This window comes from Cyprinodon tularosa, unplaced genomic scaffold, assembly GCF_016077235.1.
Source record: "Cyprinodon tularosa strain WSP-4 unplaced genomic scaffold, ASM1607723v1 ctg198, whole genome shotgun sequence".
In the NCBI taxonomy this organism is placed as follows: Eukaryota; Metazoa; Chordata; class Actinopteri; order Cyprinodontiformes; family Cyprinodontidae; genus Cyprinodon; species Cyprinodon tularosa.
In genome coordinates this window covers 1,752,167-1,772,770 of record NW_024038724.1, presented here as the reverse complement: position 1 = coordinate 1,772,770, position 20,604 = coordinate 1,752,167, and the positions used below count along the sequence as shown (strand labels likewise).

At 35.0% G+C, this 20,604-nt stretch overlaps 1 protein-coding gene across 1 annotated transcript in view; it reads left to right on the top strand.

The window, feature by feature from the left end:
• Positions 1-20,604, top strand: part of grik4 (glutamate receptor, ionotropic, kainate 4) — a 413,635-nt gene that overhangs the window by 43,157 nt on the left and 349,874 nt on the right. The gene's annotated exons all lie outside the window — the stretch shown is intronic.

Below are 20,604 nucleotides of genomic sequence, written 5' to 3'. Positions count from 1 at the left end.
CTGAGGTGTTTGTGGGTCGGTCCCAGAAGATGGACCTCCAGGTAGTCTGAGAGTGACCCGGCAAAATAACAGCTGTGTGTCTAAACATTGTCAGTTGGCAGCATCAGATATGTGACTGTGAAAACTGCAGCTGCTGAGCTCTGAATTCAGTTACCCAGGTGTGACAACATGCTGATTTCAGATCAAACTGAGGTATCCTCTTATCAGTTTTATCACTGTGTTCCTAAGGTGGTCAAAGCCAGTGAACTAAAACCATTTAACTCTGAGATCATCTATCTTTTTTGTTCCTTTCCAAACCTTTTCTTTATTCTAAATGGCATCTAAGTAGCTGATAATACTAACATTTTTTCTGCTTATTTCCATGTAATTGTTTTCCTTAATTTCTAATTGAACATGTTATTGTATTGATAGGTAAGTTCATTTTCTGAACAGTTGAGATATAATCATTATTTTTACTAGAAAATGTCAAGATTTTGATTCTCAAAATAGATTCATTTTCATATTCTCTTCCACACAGTAATCCACAAGATGGAATGAGAAAGGGGGTTTACTGTAGACTTTTGGGGTGATTGAGGTTAGACATTTTTCCTTATGACATTTTTTGTTAAATATAAAAAAGAATGTTCTCAGTTGCTAATGAATCATGCTTTTTCTGGTTAGTTTTCCAGCCATACATGCATACAGCTGCCTAATTTAATCACAGTGCAAATGGAAAATCCAGCCCTCCATAAGTTCTACTCAACACAGGTTACATCTACCTATGAATGAGCTCCTTTGTTTCAGCTATCTATTCTTGAAAGATAAAAAAAAAAGATTCTTCTCTGTTATTCAGGGTTTCTTCGGGACACATTTCTTTGAGTAAGTGGCCATGTTTTCCTATTCTGCAAGTGACTGTGGTGGCTGTTTAATAGCACTGAATATCTTTCTCAGGCACAGGTTTTTAGAGTCAGAGGTTTAGAAATGGACAGAAAGATTAATGATTTTCAAAGGGAGCATTACTGAAAAAGAAGAAAAGAAGTCCTGAGGAGACAAAAATTAAAGACCACCCAGTATGCGTAGCAGCAAAAAAGGGATGTGGAAGAAATAGGAAGATAATAGCGTGTAAAGAGGTGAAGGCTGAGATACTCGGAAGAAGATGAAACCAGCTGAGGTTTTACTGAGAGGAACTGAGGGAGGGAAATAGATATATGATACTTCAGATGTTTGAAACAGTTGGTGAAGTAGGGAACGAACTTGATGAATGACTTTGTTCGGCAAAATGGCTCCGCCATCTTTCAGAACACAAGGAGGAAGGGCAATTTTGGGAGGAGATGGAGAACAGCTGGATCCAATGGTGTGTGGTGAAGGGTGGTATTATTTTAACTTTGTTGAACACCTTTCAATCTTTTTATTTTTTTATTTTTTTTACAAATCACAGCTGAACTGGATGCTGTCACTGGAGAAAACTGATCAATGGATCAGTTGGGTGAGCTAATCTGTTCATAATGAGTTTTAAAATGGCCTTGTTGAGACTGGTAAGACATAAAGTGGGTTTTCCACTTATGATTAAAAAAAGCAATTCCTTGGACAAACACGTCTGTAACAACAAAATAATGATAATAATAATCAATGAGAGATGAATGAAGTAAGAGAGGATTATGTTTGTTTTCCCCAACAAAAAAGATGTTCTAAGGAGGAACAACATTATAGAATGGAAAGGAAGTATTTTGATGGACTTAAAATGAGTAACGCAAATGTAATAATTCTAAGTATTTTCAATTCAATTCAGTTTATTTATATAGCGCCAAATTCACAACACATGTCATCTCAAGGCACTTTACAGTTCAACCAGATCATACAGTCAAATTGATACAAAGTTTTCTATCTAAGGAAAACCAGTTGATTGCATTGACTCATTGACTCAAATACAATCCCTCACACTAAGCATGCTTGTAGCGACAGTGGAGAGGAAAAACTCCCTTTTAACAGGAAGAAATCTCCAGCAGAACCAGGCTCAGCGTGAGAGGCCATCTGCTGAGGCCGACTGGGGTTCAAGGAGACAGAAGCAGAGATGCAAAAAGCAGCTGTAAAAGGCGGCCCCGTCCAGGAAACACACAGCCAGGCAGACGAACTCCGAGCCAGCTCCCGTGCCAGAGGACGAAGAGAGCACATCCACTCAGTCACGGTCAGAGAAACAGGACCACACTGGAAAACAGGCAGATCCCTCGAAAATATTTTTTATACAAAATAATAAAATAAATTTTTTATAGACATTTGCAACTTGTTCCTTTGTTTCTCTACCAATAAATGTTGGTGGTATTATTGTCTTCCCATTACACTATATCTCCTATGTTCTTGTAGTTTAAGGAAGTTAACATGTCTGTTTTACTTCAACCATATGCTCTCCTGTTTTCCCATTTTGAAGAGTGACTAGCTTAAATTCATGATGTTGTCTAAGACGTGTGTCTATGGGTCAGAGCACTAACCATTCATTAAAAATGTTTAAAGGTTGAATCAACTATAAAAAAGTGACGATTAGTGACGAAATGTAAATGATATAGTCAAATTTATTATATAGGAATTTTTGTATTCTATACCATGCAATGGCGTAATGACACAATAAGCAACATCATCTGGGTGGGCCCCATATGAAGTACAACACCCCTAACCCGTTTCCGTTCTTCCAGCAGCTTTCCTTTTTCTTTTCTGGAATCCACTTAAGTACCTCTTTTTGGTATCCTTTGTAGCTAACACATTGTACGTAACGGTTATGGTATTAATCTACGCTCTGCATTACCCAGAATTCCAAGTCGTTTTGTAAAAAATAAAATACTCAAAAACATTGTTCTTTTAAGATATTTATTGCTGTTTGAAACCTATTATAAGAGTGTATTTTTCACCAACCGTCTAATGGACTATATACAGTTATTAAGTTAGTAATTAAAAGTACCACTGTCTGCTTTGCTATTGGTGTCATGTTTAAACGGCTCACCATCATGTTGAAATCTGTCATGTGTTGGGGTATAAATAAGCTCCAGTCAGTTAAATTAATATCAGGTGGGTTTAAGAGGAATTTTTCGCACCATTACATCTGCAAAGATACATCCTAGTTCTCAATTGTGTAGAGGGGCAACTAGGTTTCAGTGATGGGGCCCCTAAGCATCTGCAATCTCGGTTAACCGATATTTACCCATTGATACTATATCAGACAAAGACAGTCAAAGATCTGATTTGTCAGTTTCATTCATTGTGAAAATGCAGTAGAGGAGAACTTCTTTTAAGGCTTTTCATACTGCTTGGTGAGAGGTTACAATAACTTTAGACAGTTGGTTGCACAGAAAATGCCTTGTAGATATAGTTCAGATAGACATGTAATAGTCTTGTTGATGATTCTGGTGGTGATTGGAATGTCGTTTAAAGTTAAAAGAAATATTAATCAAAGTTATTGGGGGTGGTTGTACATACCTACTGTAGAGAAAGTTTTACTTTTGTTCTCCTTGCTTTATATCGAAAGTGGTGATACCCAAGAGTTATGCCATTTAAGAAGAAATACAAGACTAACCTTTAAAATTACTGTAACTCTATAAACATTGATTAAGCCTCTACATTCTAAATATTTGAGAAATGCATTTGTATTCAGCTCACTCATTCCACACTGTTATGAAGGAAAAAATGGGATGAATGAACACAGCTCACGTGGCATATTTCCATTCTCACTGGGCTTTTAGTTTTCACTCAGGCATGAACCTCTTTCCCCTGACAGCAAGAGTGGAGAGCATCTGTGAATGGCGAGGAGACAATTTACTGTTGAATAACTCTGGTGTTTGCATGTGAGTGACAGGTCCTTATCAGAGCTCCCGCCTGCTTATCAAAGTTGAAAGAGGGTCAGGTTGAATTAAAGACCAGCTAATTAAAATGTCCAGTGAACATGCCAGCCCTCATTTCATTTATCACCTAAAGCCTGCCTTGGAAACAGAGAAGTGAGATGTTGGCGAAGCCTGAAATGTGAACAAGGTGTGTTGGACTTCATCTGATGCTGGAGCAAAGTTCATTTACGTTGTGTTTGGTAGCAGTCAGGCTTAGTCTGTGCTATGGTATCTTGTTTTAATAGTCTGACTTGTAAATGATGAGTTGTATTATTTTTTTTTGGGGGCAATCCTCTTGCAGAGTATTGTTCACATGAAAGCAGAGTTGAATGGTGTCCTAGATAAAGAAATAAAGCTTGGAATTAGACATCTTTGAAAGGCGTTATTCTTAATGGTTGTTTCGTTTAATCTTTATGAGATAACATTCTCAAATATCAAGTTTTGAAGCTGTAATCCAAACCAAGGCTTTCATGTTTTTATTCTTTAATAGGCATTATGACTCTAGGGAGCATTAATAAGTCTGTGTTTAGGGGGTTTAATTGGCCAATATATTAGAATTGGGACAATGTAAACATTTCAGTATAGAATTGTTTATCCAGTATACAGTTTTCAAAGCCATTATATGAATTAAACTAAGTAATAAATATTTATTTTTAAGTACTTGAATTAGAGCTATGAAGTATGGCTAAAGCAATTGTTGAAAATTACTGATATGATACAAGAAAGCAGATGGACGGATGGATGGATTGATTCATGGATGGGTGTTTTCTAGAGGGTGTAAGAAAACTAAAAGTGCTTTACAAACTTGTTTTACAGGGTAAAAATTGAAGTCACTTTCATAGAGCAAATGTAGCAGCATCATTGAGAAATTTATATTTTTTAGCCAAGCAGAGTAAAAAAAAAATAAAAATTAACAATGTATCATCTTTTAAACAAATGCATTCTCAACAGAAATTATCTGTCATTAGTCAATATGGATGACTGATGAATGTCAGTTGTACATGTTGGTCCTTACTTTTATTTATATATATATATGTTGAACAGTGTAATTAGGTGCAAGTGTATTTTCAAAAATCTGTATGAGTAAATATGTTTAGAAGAACCAGCCAGAGCAGAAGGACTTTCAATATGAACGGATTCATGGTTGGCAAGATTATGTACCTTTTTTATTTGCTCTACAATTAGTATGACATTGTTGATTATCTTTTATCCAGATTGGTTGGCTGCTGTCTATAAGGCTATTTCAGAGTATTTAGAAAATTGTGCTACAAATATATATATATATATATATATATATATATATATATATATATATATATATATATATATATATATATATATATATATATATATATATATATATATATATATATATATATATATATATATATATATAAAATTGTAGCACAATTCTCCTACATTTAAAAGGTTTGTTACAAATATCATTTATAGTGATTTTGAAAGTCATGGATCTAATTTAGGATGTGCCAAGGATCAAAGGGCTTCAGAGGGGGCAAGGCCTGCAACTTGTTCTGAATATCCTTCTCAACAGTTTGAGAGCTACTCAGAGAAAATAATACACATTAGACATCTACTTCAAAAAAATGCTAAGAAATTACAATCTTTAATAATAAATATAGGCCGTGCAGGTGACGCAGCGGTGACCCATATACATACTGGTCATGTCCGACTCGGGTTTCAATCCGGCCTGTGGTCCTTTGCCGCATGTCTTTCCTCTTTCTCATAACCCCTTTCCTGTCAGCCTACTGTCAAAAAAACGAGCCACTGGTGCCCCAAGAACTCAACCCCCCTCCCCACAAACATATATATATATATATATATATATATATATATATATATATATATATATATATATATATATATATATATATATATATATATATATATATATATATATATATAAAAATTGATAACTTGATAGGGTTTTTTTCCGTTTCTGTGTAAGAAATGTATTAATTCACCCTGCAAGTCCACTGGGAACGCCTGTATCAATATCAACTGGTTAGAGCTTGCACAAAGCCTGACACAATAGGGTATTTGTACTCATTGGAATCCCAGACAGAATATCCAGGGACCTAATAAAATAAAGTGCTCTTTAAGAATAGAACATAACACCATTAATGAGGGAGCCAATGCCATCAGTTTGTGCAATCATCAAAGTGTGTTTTCTGTTTCAGCAGACTTTTTTTGTTGTGAAGGTGTTTGATGCAGACTGACACTGGGAGCGAATCACCCTAATGAGATGCCATGATGCTCTGTGGAAATGATTACCTCAGGAGGAGAGGCATTAGATTGATGAGGGCAATCTTTGCCTCCTTGCCTGAGATCTACAGTGCAGCACCTTTAGCACCATCACCTTATAATATAGGCAAAGACTAGCCTTCCTTCATCAGACCAAATGACCCAAAACATTTTCTTAGACGGTTAAAAGGGGGGAAATCTCTGCTGCGGTCTGCTAGCTTCAAGTGACAAAATCGATATAAGGCTTGTGCTTTCCCTGAGAAATGTGAATTTTTAAGTTATCATTTCCAGCCTATCTGTGCATGCTGATCAACAAGTTCCCTAAGACTATAAACAAGCTACAGTATTTGCATCAATCTTAACCCTGATTAAAAAGCTCCACTTAAAAAACAACCTGGGAATTTAAAATCTCCTAAATCATGTAAAAATTATGGCATGTTTCTCTTCTCAGGTTTTGATTGCTGATTAATCGATGACTTAGGTTATTGATGCAATAAGCTGATTGCTGAGTGTCCTTTTTTCTTACCGTTTGACCGAGCCCTTGGTGATTACCTCGGCAAAAGCGAGGTCACCCATTAATCAAGACTTGGTTGATCGCCTCCCAGGTCAGCAGTGATCTGGGAGGGAGGCTGGTGGAGGTGAATGCAGCAACAGTTTAATAGCCTACTCAGAAGAACCCTTTAAAGCAGCAGCTTTCAAATATAGACGTATGGTAGGGGTGTACAGCTGATTTAGGATGAGATTACAATTCGGCAAATTCAAACTCTTTTTCTTATTATTAAAAAGAGAACAAATATGATAGCTAATTAGATAAATGTCAGTGTTGTAATGACAAAGATTTATTGTTACACTGGCATACACCTTTTCAAAATTCATCTCTGTGACTAAGCATGTTATTAGTTAAACTGATACTATCAAATTATTACATTAGTAATTTTTAGCAGAATATGCCAGTGAAAAGCAAAAGGTCAAGCACACTTTTTAAGTTTTGGGTCTTGAGGTTGGCTAGGAAGATTAGGCTTTCATCACCTAAACCCAATTTAAATTAACACTACAATGTCTCTCCTCAAGGTCATGGCACTGCCCCTATTACTCAAAGAGTCAAGGCAAGGCAAGTCAAGTTGATTTGTATTGCACAAGTCAGCACAAGGACAATTCAAAATGCTTTGCATTAGTTAAACAATAAATTAGACGAAAAATAAAAGCAGAATTAAAGCAAAATGAAGATAAGCATGACAAAAAAGCCATTGATAAAAGAAACAAAACCAGTTGGAGCACAACTTTAAACTAATAATACCTCAGTTAACAGTTTAACTTCAACAGTCAAATGCTAAACAAATGTTGTTATTTTTTTGTCTAGCCTTTGAGTTTGTTTATTCCAGATAAGTGGAGTATAGGAATTAAATGCTGCTTCTCCATGTTTGATTTTAGTTCTGGGTGTACAGACTAGGCTTGAACTAGAAGACCTGATTAGTTTGGGAGGTTGATACACTGACAACAAATCTGTTATGTGTTGAGGTGCTGATCTATTCAGTGATTTATAGACTAGAATGATTTTAAACTCTATTCTATTTAGCTCATACATTCTATTTTTAAGTCTGACATTTGTGTCAGGAGCAGGAAATAGATGTGCTGTAAGTTAAAAAGCATCATATTGTCATGGTTTTAGTTCTGTTTAAGTATTCATTGGTTTTATTTCCATTTTGTGTTTCCATTCTACTTGTTTTTGGTTGTATTTGAGTCCTTTTTATTTGAGTTTTTCTTGTTTACCCTCTGTTGTACTTTGTGTCAGTCTCCTTCTCCTAGCTCCCTTCTAGATTCTTCTGTCCAAATCTGATGATTAGCCTAGTCTTTGTTCAGTCTCAGTATTATATTCAGTTTTCATCTTTCCAGTCAATCCAGTTTTTTTTAAATAGAGCCAATTTTGAACACATGTCATTTCAAGGCACTTTATCAAAAATGAAAATTTTAAGCCTATTCTTAATAAGTAGACAGGGTGTCTGCTGCAACGACTAAAACTGATGGGTTTAACAGGACTGTAGCATTGAAACTAAAAGATCTGTCTGCACTTGTACTTTTAGAGAAACTATGAACCACTATTAAACCTACTAAGGAACAATAAGATCTCTGATATAAAATTAGGCTTTTTTAAGAGCTTTTTACATGAGAAGAAGCATTTTAAATTATATTCTGGATTTAACAGGAAGCTAATGAAGGGAAGGCAAAAGAAGGGAAGGTAAAATTTCAGCTAATGGCCTGTTTTAGAGTCTGTGTACCATTACGCTAGGACAAAAAAAAGTTTGGTTATAGATTTGATTACCAAATTGTTTGTATCCTTTTGGTTGCTCCCTTAGAGGTCACATTAGTGAGTCAATATGACCCACTGGGTCAGGTTTAACCTGTATACCCTTGCTGACATCCAGCAACATATAGTTGACAGAGGAAGGATATAATTACAGGGATAATTTAAATTTCAAAATGTTATGTTCTTGAAAAATACAACCTGTAGCACAAGAACAATCAAAAACAACAAATTTTGTCTGGTGCAAATCCTCCAAAATGAGACATTTGATCACATTATCACAGACGCTCATCATGGTGCCAAAACCTATAGTGATAAAGCTTAGCAGCTGAGCAGGACAGTAATAACAGCTTTTTTTGTTTCTAGAAAAAATAAAATGTATGAATAACATAAAGTTTAGCTTTACTTTTATTAACATGTCCTATGGAATTTTCATATTATTTAGCTAGAATGATTCGGTTTGTTAAAACACTAATCATATATTGATAAGCTATAAATTAATCAATAAGCAGTGCTAGGCATAAACCGTTGAATCATTAAATTAATTCATCACAATAAGAGTTCCTCTAACCTCCTTTTATGCATTGGATCTTTTAAATCTATGTTTGAACATCTTTACATATAATTAAATGTCTAACTTAAAGAAGTATAAAAAAATGTAATACAGTTTTATCTGATAAGAAAAAAACAATTGCATTTATTTTCTTAGTTCGATAACCCCTGTTTCATGTTTCCCAAGACCTACAGAAAAGTATACTATGAAAATAATGAAGTGGATAAACACACTCTGTTAAAAACGTACAGTTAAAACTGTAAAGCAAAAGAAAAGTACATATTAGAAAAGAAAAACACAAGGCAGGAATTAAAAAGGCATACACAGTGGAAATGATAAATGTATTTTAGCCTTAAAGAAACATACAGGAATCATCAAGCATACAGGAAGCACAAAAAATGACTAACAGAGCAGCAAAAAAAATGTAATTGCCTTTCAGATCTGTGGTGACTTTCTGTTTTTATAGGATCCAACATACAATCCACTGTCAATATATGCAGTTTATTTAAAGTGAAAGTAGGATGTGGTTTATAAACGTTGGTTCCAACTACAACAGCAATGTGAAAGAATAACCTCTAGCACAAGAACAGCAACACTTTGATAAACAAAATTAAAACATTGAATTGTACAAATCAAATATAACTAAATTAATGCATAAAATATAAAACAGATTTTTAATGATGAATGAAGTAAAATGTTCCCTGAAACTATGCAGCAAAATATTTAGCTCTTAAAATTCTGTAAATATGTTATTGTACCCAAAAGCATTAATTAAGCAGTAGTTCTTGCGGCTACTATTAAAAAAAGAAAATTTGGCTAGTTTTTATTTTTTTTTTTTTTTCCACATCCTGCATACATTTTCAGTGTGAGTGTGTGCATGAATGACTAAATGTTGTGTAAAGGGGTTTGGGCTCCCCTTACTTGAAAAGGCTCTATATAAGAACAGTCCATTTTTCAGATATAGATGAATATGACCTATATAAAACAGCTAAATTGCATTTTTGTATATTAGATTTTAAGCCTTTAGCTTTTCCATTTTGATTATTGAAGGAAAAAGTAAATCTTAAAGGCTAAGATTAGATGATGATTTCAAAATGAAGATGCACAGACATTCTTTATCTTCACAATGATTTTTGAAATCCCAGCAATTTTTTTTATCATTTTTTAACATTTAACCATAGTTACACTTTCACCAGTTATACACACCCTTTAGTAGAAGGCTTTAAGGCAATGAAACTTACCAGGAGAATATTTTTTTTTAAACTAAACTCAAGCAGAGGCAACCTCTTCAGAACATTTTGTTGAAGGAAAGATAAAGAAGCTATTTGCAGTTATTTAATCTTTTAATTAATTAAAACTAAACGTGGTTCTAAGTTTTACACCCATTTCACCCTGGAGAGACTCACATGGGGAAAAAAAGCAATTGGAAAGATTTTAATGACATGATGATGCTTAGAGTTGACATTCACTTGGATGAGTAACTTAGGAAGAGGACTAAGCTTGGTGTATGCTTCACGCATCCGCGAGGTCTGTTCAGCTAAATTACATCATGTTGGGCTTTGACACCCTTCTGTGTGGACAGAATTTACTGATTGCAATTATTATTATGTTACCCATGAAGGAATCCAGAGTAGAGCCGCCCAACCTGTCAATCAACACCTTTTAAAAAATATCTCTAGTTGTATAGAGGGGTAGTAAGACGTTAAACTCAAATGTGGTTCCTTAAGGCGGGCCTACCCTGTAGGAGTTTTTGCCATTTTCAGGCAGATTCTCCAGTCGTGTAAGAATTTTTTGGATTCAACCTCAAAGTGCATCCTGCTTCGTCTATTATACAGGGGGTAATTAGGGGTAATTAGCCTCTCAGGACCACATCCCAATCAGAATTTGTACGGTCGGTAGAAAATCAAACGTGTTTGAAATTAATTTCATGAGCAAATCCTGCTGTTGAAGCAGAGCTACCAGCAACTACTGTATGAGCCAATTTACCAGAACCTTGAGGACTACTTCTGTGCAAACAAGGGAGATCTTCTTCTACAAGTTTGACAAATCTGACCAGCGCCATTTGTGCTGAGACAGAGGTGTGGTTTTTGGACGTGCAGTGTGAGCAGTTAGATCGCATTAGTGCGTTGGACAGTACAGTGGAAGAAAACACATCATGAGCTGTGAACTTTTAAACCCTGCCATTTCATCGTACAATTTGAGCTGTAGCCGAGAACGATTGAATATATCTTACAGTGTATGCCCATCTTTAGTGCTTTTCTCTGACACTGGACAATTTAAACTAGCAAATAAGACATCTACCATTATGTACCAGAAGATTAGCAGTATCTCTAAACACACCCTCTTCATTCTTGCACCAGCAGTGTCCTCCAGCATTGCCAATAATGCAACCCTTGTACGATTACACACATATTTACATAGCCATTTATCTATACATGTGAGTATCTATACAATATCCACCTGATTTATCTTTAGATCTGTCTTGTTTAGATTAATATACTGATTCACCACCTTTTTTCTGGTACATTGAAATTGTCCTTTTTAGATTAGGCATACATTTGGTGCCCCTCGATGTACAGATTGATAACGATACATGGCCTAATCAGAGAATTATTTACTGTCTAAATCTGAATATTTCTGCTTTCATATTTTCTTTTAGGTCTGTTACATTGTTGTATGAGACTAAACAGGGCTTTTTTTATTGTTCATGTTCAGATAAATTCAATTAACTGAATAGAGACAAATTTAATGTTATTGAGTAATTTCTGTGCATTTTAGTTTATCTTGGATTGAAAAAATATGCTTGTCTTTTTTCATTTTCCACAAGTACCATAGATAATCCTTTATTTTCAGATCACCCAGGTGATAAGGGGACTTTTGTCTCTTCTTACTATCCCATTACAGCATAATCCAAAGATCTGAACCACTCAGCTGTCTATCTGTGTCTCAGTGTCCATATGATTGTCTGAAAGAATGGAAGAATAATGGAAGCAGAAATTTATCGTTTTTCAAGCCAAATAAAACTTACAGCAGGTGGATGACTCTTCCCCTCGTAAACTGAATTGAGAAAATAAAATCTGAAATATGCCGTAATACTCCTCACTATTTGTCCATTGTGAGGCTGACGATGTCTTGATAAACATTAGGTTTTAGGGAGTTGTAAAATGTCTTATGTATATGAAACCCTTTTATTATTATTATTCATTTGCAACTATCATCATTGTATCAGCTTGCTAGACTTAAGATTGGGTTCTTTATATTGGTTCTACTTAGTATTGAACGTTATTATAATCTACCTCCCAGAAATTCTTATAATTTTCAGGGTATTTTAAGTTTGTGGATTCAAATCAGCAAAAGGGGAACAGATTCACCTTCAGTTGTCAGTGGATGGACAATTGGGGCCACTGGGTAGCTCAAATGGTAAGTCACCCGTCCTGCAAACAGGAGGCCTGGGGGGTTCATATTCCTGGGGGGGGGGTTGGGTGAGCTCCTAGTATGGGTCCTTAGGCAAGAACCTTTAAGCCAATGCTTGCTTTCATGAGGTGCGGCACAGTCGTTCGAGCCCCATTCCGACAGACTACCACTCTGCTTCCGGGGCACCGCACAGTGGCAGCCCACTGCTCCCCAAGGGGATGGGTTAAATGCAGAGAGCGATTTTTGTTGCTCTGTACTTGTGACAGTGTAATGACAAAATCCTCGGGGGAAAAATGAATGGTAGTTTTATGTTGGTCGACGTCTCTACTATAAGTATTCATCAACCCCATTAAACTATTCTTAACTTTCAATGTATAGTATAAAAGATTCCAGCTAAAAAGTATTATTTACAAGACATAATGAATTAATGAAAAAGCTGTGACATATGGCTTATAAATGTTCTTTCTTCATGCATTTCAGTGGCTTACATCAGCTGTATATTTTGTACATAACAGTTACAGAGCCTTCACACCAGCTTTAAAAGTGAATGAGTCAATCAGCAGATGCTGTGCAGTGACAAATTGGCATTGGAGGCAGTTCAGATTTTAATGTTTTTTATTTGCCAAGGTGATTTGTCATCTCTTGGAGGCCAAGTATTTTTTATGTAAAACAACAGACACATGAGGGCCTTGAGCTTGGAAGTATATGCTGTTAACAGAGGTAAGAGATCTTCCTGACACATTTGCCTTTATATCAATCAGCCCCCCCAAATTTTGGCAATTTTTTCTTTACTTGACATGTTGGTTCTTTTTTCTTTCTTTTTTTTTGTTCCAGCAAAACACATAGAAGCAGATCTTTTTGCAGACTCAGCTGTTATTCTCAGATAATTCCAAAAGGCTTATTTTCTCTATATCAGGAAGTGTTCCAGAGGTTCAATGTCATTGTGACTATAGTAGAAAACCATCTAAACCCTAATGGCACAAGACTTTTCAGTTCTGGGTGGTTTTCTAAACACCTTAGATGAACATAATTTCCAAACTTGTTCAAAATAAATAGATCTACAAAAATATTACGGTACCTGATAGAAATTATGGAAAAACACTTCTTGTTACACTTTTAGATTGTAAAAACATTATGCAATACATAGAAAAGGATGCTCATGGGGCAGAAGAAGACTGAACAAACTGGTGAAAAGACCACTGCTGTCTTGGGTTGCACTCTGGACTCGGTGGAGAAAGTAGCTGAGAGGAGGGTGGTGTCCAAGCCTGCATCCGTCATGGAAAACACCTCTCACCCCCTGCACCAGACTGTATAGGAGCTAAGCAGTTCCTTTAGTGAGAGACTTTTACACCCTGTAAAAAAGGGCGCTACTGCAGGCCATTCCACTCTGCTGCCATCACACTTCACTATGCTGCACTATTACTGCAATAACTTGTGCAATAACTAATGTGCAATCACTATTTATTACCTTGTATAATAACCAGTGCAGTAATACCATGTTCAGTACCCTGTCTAATACCCTGATGGGGAGTGTTGGTGTACTGGTTAGAGCACTGTTCTTGTGCTCTGAGAAGATTGCAAGTACGCAGTTTTATCCCCACTGCCTCCACTCTGGGTTCCTGAGCCCTGGTCGTTGGCCTTCACCCCTTAACTCCACACTGCTCCCTGGGCAACAGACAATGGCAGTCCACTGCTCCCAAAGGGGATGGGTTAAAATTCAGAGAGTGAATTTCCCCATTGTGGGACAAATATATTATCTTAATGCAGACCATTGCAAACAATTGAGATGATCTAAGTACATAGAGCATCCATTCCAGTACCAGTACAGTGGCCAATTAACATGTTAACTTGGTTCCAGGCAGAAAACAGGCACATAACAATTCAATTCAACTATGCTGTGTTTATCCCAAAGGGAAAATGAAAAATAGACTATTGAATGATATAGAACATGGATTAATATCCTGTTGTCCTTGTTAGATCTGGCCTAGGACAAACCTCAAAATGTATGTGGGAGCTTAAAAGTACACATACCACTTTTTGTTATGCAATTAAAATAAGACCATCAGAAATATAACAAAAAAAGACAGCTAACAAAATATACTTACATATATATATATATATATATATATATATATATATATATATGTATATATATATGTATACATATATATATTTATATGTATATATATGTATATATATGTATATATATGTATATATATGTATATATATATATATATATATATATATATGTATATATATATATATATGTATATATATATATATATGTATATATATATATATATATATATATATATATATATATATGTATATATATATATATATGTATATATATATATATATATATATATATATATATATATATATATATATATATATATATATATATATATATATATATATATATATATATATGTATATATATATATATATGTATATATATATGTATATATGTATATGTATATATATATATATATGTATATATATATGTATATATGTATATGTATATATATATGTATATATGTATATGTATATATATGTATATATGTATATGTATATATATGTATATATGTATATGTATATATGTATATATATGTGTATGTATATGTATGTATATATATGTATATATATGTGTATGTATATGTATGTATATATATGTATGTGTATATATATATATATGTATGTATATATATATGTATGTGTATATATATATATATGTATGTGTATATATATATGTATGTGTATATATATATGTATATATATATGTATGTATGTATGTATGTTAAAAATCTTTTTCTTGAACTGAATTATACATTATGTTGATTTTATATTTTTGTATTAGACTTAGAACAACAAGATTTGCAATGTCTACATTGCCAAATAGCTATTCACTAAACCTTGTAGGGACCTTTCTACTTTAAATAAGATGTCATTGAATCAAAGACTCGATGAGTCTGTGTCTTTGTCTAAGTGGGAAATTATCATACTTTATAACCATCTCGAACAGAAATTAGCCTAGATGATAATGACAAACATGATAGTGTTTAACTGATGTCCACACAGCAAAGAGCTTTGGCTAGATTTTTTCTCTCAAATTATACGTTTTTTCACTCGTAGACATGAAAACTGTTTAAAAAGAGTAAATGTTGACAACTAACTGACACATTAGTGTATACTGGGAAGAATCACGATTAATTTAGTTAAAATTAGATACAAACTAATCAAACTAATTGCGCATTTGTTGTCCAATTGTGTACCCAGCCCCCTCTCACATAAAATAAATAAAAATAAATAACACAGAGGCAAAATATATCTTTAAAACTAAAAAGAAGAAAGAGGGTTTTGCCTAAAACAGTGCAAAATGATTAAAGAAATAAAATTCATTATATCTGAAGCAGCACAAATAATGTGGTACCAGAAAAGTAAACAATGGGAGAGGACTCTCATTTGTAGCAAAAAAAAATATATAAATCTGTTCTCACTCACACTGAGCAAGTGTCCATGTTGCAAGCAAACTGCCATACCTTTGTTTCTCCGACTTTGTATAAATGCACTCCTGGTTCTTTTTAAAACTTTCCCGAGGCTAGATTTATCCTGTCTGTACAGTAGGTTTTCTCCATTGTGGATCTTTCCACGAGTCTCTCCGGCTCACCTAGCATGCCTCATTCTCCGATCAGTCTGACTCCCCCATTACACCATGGGAGATCAATTTCACCTCCTACTCATGAAGAGAACAGAAATATATAGACATGCACTGACTACTGTTTACAGTATATCCCACTGTCATAGGATTATTTGATATCTAACAGGTTATTTATTGTAAACATTTCATGTACATTTCAACTTCTCTTAAAACTATACTATACTTGAGGATTGTTTGGGGTCAAGCTTGGCAGTGAAAAATATAATTGCTGACTTAATTTATTTTGTTAATGGATTGGGTGGTTTGTCAGTGAAGCATGTAAAGGCTGTAGTTGGGGTTTACTGAAGCCAAACTTACTGAAGATTTACTTGAATTGATGTAGGCTTGCACCAATTACATGCTTTACAGATGGGCTTCCTTGCATGTGAGGGCTGTGTTGGGGCTAAAGCTGAAGTAAGATGAAGTATTTGTCCCTGCTGTTTCCTTTTCTGCAGAGTTAAATAGCTGGAGAAAATGATGGAAGGATGCAGCTGGACCGAATGTTGTCATACCTCAGTTGGCCCTTTTGGAACCTAACAAACACCATACTGCAGCACACTTCCTCATACAGTGGGCAGCGCACAGCTGGGCTGTAATCCTCTTATTTTTGAACATTATTCTCAGAGCTTGTTTAAATTGATCCAGCTTTAATGCAGTCTGCAGCCATACTGCTGGCATAACTCTTGGGGAAGCAGTGTTGATCAATTACTGGGTCCACTTCTTCTTACCAGAAAGCAATGCTCTTGGGTGAAACATTATGTTTACTTCTCTAAAATGCTGTCAAAAAGCTCTGGACTGCCAAGGCATAAATTGTGTCTTGCATGGGACAATTTTAAGCTAGGCAGCATGCTAAACCAACTGCTGTTTGATGATGCAATGGTGATACAATGGTATCTGGTGCTTAAATTTTACTAGGAAAACATTGTCTTGAATTATATAAAACTAGTTTTCAGATAGTCATGCATCCTGGGGTTACATTCATTGAATATTATGATGCAAAGGGCTTTGTGTGATCTAGAGCACAATAAAGTAGTGGACAAGAACTGTATCATCAAAGAGAAACACGAAAGGCAAGAATGGTATTTGCAAAGCCTTTCATTAAAAAGCTATTACCACAGCGATAGTGTTCTGAAAAAGCGGAATTAGAAGTACAGTATATATCTTAGACAGACCTAAGCATTAGCATCTTTATCCGTCATATTTTCCAGTAGGGCTGCTGGAGAAGTGATTATTATTTTCGGTAAGGTAAGACAGCAGTACCTACAGTACAGCAAACATGCTTGTTTTGATATAATTTGTTTTGATCTGTATTTTTCAAATAACTGTTGAGCAGTTTTGCTGCATGTTGCTTTCTAGTTACACATTTTCAGACATGTTCAGGGTTTGCAGGAACACTTCTTACTTACTGCACATTTTTGGGTTAATAAAGTGAGATTTAACTTGCGGTTTCAGGAGGTGTGTGTTGGAGACTATTTCTGCTTTCAGCTGATATAATCTTTTATAAGAAATAATAATCAGGCTGTCATGTGTCATTCTGTGAATACATGTCTAGCTGTGTGTTTGGACAACAAATGAAAGTGTGAGTTGAACGCAAATCATGGTCAAGCAGATAACTTGTACATAGAGTCAAATGGCAGCTGAATGGCAGCTCACTTCCCTGCAACTCCCAGCAAAATCCCCTCCATCTTCCAGCCACTGGAGTGACCCTCTCCTTCTCCTGGGCTTGCATATTTTTCCACTCTGACTCTCCACCCTTTCACTGAAATACAGGGTCTTACCAGTAGACAATGCTTCTCTTTAGATCTTAACTTTCACAAATCATGACAGAAAGATTATTTTAGTAGAAAGATTGATGTTATATATATATCCTACTCCTTTTCCACTATATGTTTTTCCCAGTGACTTTCTGATGCTGTTTGGTAGTGATCATGTTGTCTTCCGTATTCATTTCAATGTATTGTACAGCTTCATTTTAATGGATGTGTCAAAGATTATATTCACTTCTGATATTGTAGCAAAACTCCTTTGTGAAACTAAATAATAGATGGAGCTCAACATGAGAGGAACGCACCTTTTTAATGAGTTGGTTTGTCTGCCTGCAGGGGTTGCATTTCACAAACTAAGCTGTTTTAGCGGCATTGCTTTCAAATATAGTGGACATTTTTTCAATATAAAACAACTTCAGACACATCAATAACTGTTTTTTTTTTTTGTGCAAAACTCTGCATTTCTAATGAGGCATTAGATATAGTTTAAAACTCTGATACTTCTCAAAATACTTTGAAATCCAATCGACTTATAATGTACTTGAAACTTTACCTGAAGGCAGTATAAGTATTAAGATGCTTAAATTGACAATATGATGACAGTATTTTCTGAGGCACCTATGGCTACATTTGAAAATACCTCTTTCTTGACAGATGACAGACGACAGTCATTTACAGTAAGCTATTATAAAAAGATATTGGTTAAGAAGCTGCATTCCGATTGAGTGCTGTATCCAAGCATAACAGTGAAGGCAAGTAGCAAAAAAAAGATGGCCTGAAAAAAAACTGGAATAGTAACAGGGATAATTACAGCCTTAAAAAAGGTTGCAATGCACAGCCCATTCATGTACAGACTCCAGCTGGAGTCAAAGCTTTAAGAGCAACTGCACACAGATGCATCCCGGACATCATTTCTTAGATTAGGGCACCGCACTGCATCTTGCGTCTTGCAATAGCAAAAATAAAAAAGTAGTGAATTGTTGCTCAGTGACTAGATCATCTGTTTAGGGGAAAATGTAAAATTTCCATTTAATCATGAAATTAAGAGCCGAGAGTCTGAAGGAGGAGTAGTAAGGTAAAGAATCCTAGCTGTGTGAGATCCATAGGGAAACCCCCACCGTCAGAGAGGATTTGGAGCACCATGCCATCTGCTGTTGTTGCTCCACCGTATTTTATCTATTCAAAGGCAGGCAGACCATCTACCAGGAAATGTTAGATCATCTAATGCTTCCCTCTGATTACATGATTTATCAAGATAATTAAATTAATTTCCAGCAGGACAAGGAACCTGCTTATAGTGCCAACCATACATATAGCGGGTTTAATGGCAATTATGTAAGAATTCTTAATTAGTCCCCAGACCGATCTCATCTAAGCCCCATGAATCACTGGGTATTATTATTATAATATTCACTGGCCACTGTTGCACCAAACTGGGCTTCCTTAAGCCATCAGCGGTGCAACAGGTTTATCAAATTCAAGGTATATTTTATTCATGCTGTAATTTATGCAGGGCTGACCTGAGCAAGTATAAAATGTACACAAATGGTTTTAGAACACCCATATTTACAGTTATTTTCCAAAATGTAGCTTGGAATGGTACAAAAGCAAGCGCTGAATTGCCAAAGGGTAGTTGTTTTGGACAACCACATGCTTCAAGTGATTTCTTAGCATGTTTTTTTTTTGTATATATATTTAGAATGTATATTCATACAAAATGTACATCCATATACAATATTAGTCTTTTTTATCCCACTCTCTCCATATAGCAACACATGTAGTAATATTACATTTAGCACTAACAATGTTTTTGAAAGGCCAAAATTAAGAGAAAGGGATACAACAGAAATTTGAATCAGAAGAATTGAAACAAGACAGTAAAAATAAATACTGATCTAATCTGGTTAGAATATCCAAGAAGGGAGTCCATATCCGGTCAAATTTAGCCCATATACAGACATACGGACCATAATGGATAACTTTTTCAGGAGTGCGGTTTGACAACAGTTCGATTTTCCAAAGTTTCTGGTCTGGAGGCTCCATGCATTTCCAATTTTTAAGTATACACTTTTATTTGCTGCAGATGATGCTAACAAAATAAAGTATTTCCAGCAATAATTTAGCTTCAAGGAAATAACATCTCCAAGTATCCATATCCTGGGGTCAGGAACTGAAGAAAGCCCACAAACTGCAGATGTTATCAGAATTACATTATTCCAGTAGGTTTGCAAGTGTACACAATTCCAAAAAAATATGAAGAAGATCCCCACAGATGTCCCACACCTTTGGCATTTGTCTGTGATACTGGCATTCAGCTTATTCAATCTATATGGGGTATAATAAATTAGGTGAAACATATTACATTGAATTTGCACGTGCTTTGTTGATACGTATTAATATTGTTTGAGATTAGTTTAACAGCTTTTGTCCTTATATTTGCAGTTTAAGTCCAATTCTCAATTCGATTTTTTTCAAGTACTTGTCATAAGCTGGTCAATAGTAAAAAACAATTTTGTAAATAAAAGAAATAAGTAATTTTGTAGTGGTACATTTGGAAGCTAACAAACATGATTTAAGCAGTGTTTCCTCTTGTTCATTTGTAAATATTTCTGACATTTGGCTCTTAATCCAGTGTCTGATCTGCAAATATTTGAAATGGTTGTGTCTTTGCAAGTCATAAAAATTCAGATAATTGACAGAAGCTGCCAAAGACATTGTTGGTATAAAGATCACTGACTGATCTAATGCCTTTTTGTATACCA